The sequence below is a fragment of the Accipiter gentilis genome, chromosome 2, assembly GCF_929443795.1.
Source record: "Accipiter gentilis chromosome 2, bAccGen1.1, whole genome shotgun sequence".
Lineage (NCBI taxonomy): Eukaryota > Metazoa > Chordata > Aves > Accipitriformes > Accipitridae > Astur > Astur gentilis.
The window spans coordinates 42,226,025-42,227,695 of record NC_064881.1 but is presented as its reverse complement, the minus strand read 5'-3'; positions in this window follow the sequence as shown (position 1 = coordinate 42,227,695).

Here is a 1,671-nt window from a genome sequence, read left to right as displayed (position 1 = left end):
AGAGGCATGCTGAGCAGCCACCTCTTGATTAGTTTCCAAAATAGCATCCAAAAAATGTGGCATTAGCACAAAGAAAAAAATCCAATTTATTTTCTTTCCAGCTGGGAAATGTGTTGCCAAGTAATGCTGGACGTGAGGTTTATGTTATGGCTATCTCGCCAAATGTCCTTAAGCAATAAAGACATGTTAAAAAAACTAAATCTAAATTGACCTCTTTGTGTTTGCATATGTAGACGAATCTTCTGTCATTGTTTCTTCTGGGTAGATTTTCTGTCTTTCTCTCATTCTGAAGATTATCCCTGTTCTTTCCCCAATCTGACGAGTGCCATGTCATGCCGTTACAGTCCTGCCAAGAGAAAATGGAGAGTAATTTCTTCTCAGCCCTTTATCACAGCTCTTTAAACAACCTGAGGGCTGTGAATTAATGATTTAAGTCAGGCCCTGATTAAAATCCTGCTATCAACAGGGAAGGTCAGAATGATTTCCCTGCCTGTGAGTTGCCCTCTCAGCATAGTCACCTCCTAAGTTATCCCATGAAGGAGATGAGGATTTGCAGTCCCCATCGGCACCACCTCCTGGGATATGGTGCAGGAGGCATAGCTGGGGAAGGGATGGGTCTTCCTGAGGTGGATCTGTCAGGCAGGGAAATGCTGTTCCCACAGGGGCAGACACGGGCCTTGGGAGAGCTGCATGGTCTCCATCCTTGGAGGTTTCCAACATCTGACTAAAACCCTGAGCAACCTGGTCTGATCTCATGGCTCACCCTGCTTTGAGCAGAAGGCTGAACTAGAGACCACTGGAGGTCCTCTCCTCCCTGAATTACCATAAAATCCTATAATCATATGAGAGAAGATGTAGATGAAAAATAACATCACAGGGCCCGACAAGGAGAGAGAAGAGTCTGGGTCAAGGAGATGGGCTTGTAAGTGTTTCTCTGTGTCTGGTTCCTTCCCCCTTCTGCGTGTACTGCTCTGCGAGGGGAAGGGTCTTTTAGACCTAGATCCTCTGAGGTGTGACGGCTGATGGCATCTAATTCCCTTTGAAAATACTATTTCTGAAGCACTGGACCTGTTTCTCCCTGCTTGTGTCTATGTCACAGCAGTAGTACCTGGCTGTCTAGTTACAGTCTGTAAAGATGGGGCAAAATAAATGGGAGATGGGAAAGAGGGAAGGCTTTTAAGAACGATGATCTGTGTGTCACATAGGTGTACCAGGATGTTCCGGCATTTTAGAGGCCCGATCCTCCTTTGGCAACATTTCTAGCAACGTAAAAATACCAGGGGCAGATCCTGAACCTGAAATGAACCATCTGATTCCAGATTTGCCTTTATCAAAGGCATTTTAATGTTCAGACCCAGAAAGAGCAGAGCAGTGTAGGATCTGCATATCTTTTTGTTGCTGTTGCCATGGGGCTCTTGTAACCAGAGACTATAGAAAGGATAGATGAATAATCTACTTAGGTGTCCAGTGTTCCTGGTGATATTTTATCCTCCAGAGGTCACACTGTATGTTCAGTCCAAGACAAGCTGGCAGGTACCCATTCTCAAATGATGTAGTTTGAAGAAAAAGCCAGCGGGTGTCTGAAATGCACATGAAGGAGCTGGTTTAGGCAAAGGATTTGTTTTAATATATTCCAACAAGAGTGCCCAAAGCCATATGAGTGGTTTCTGT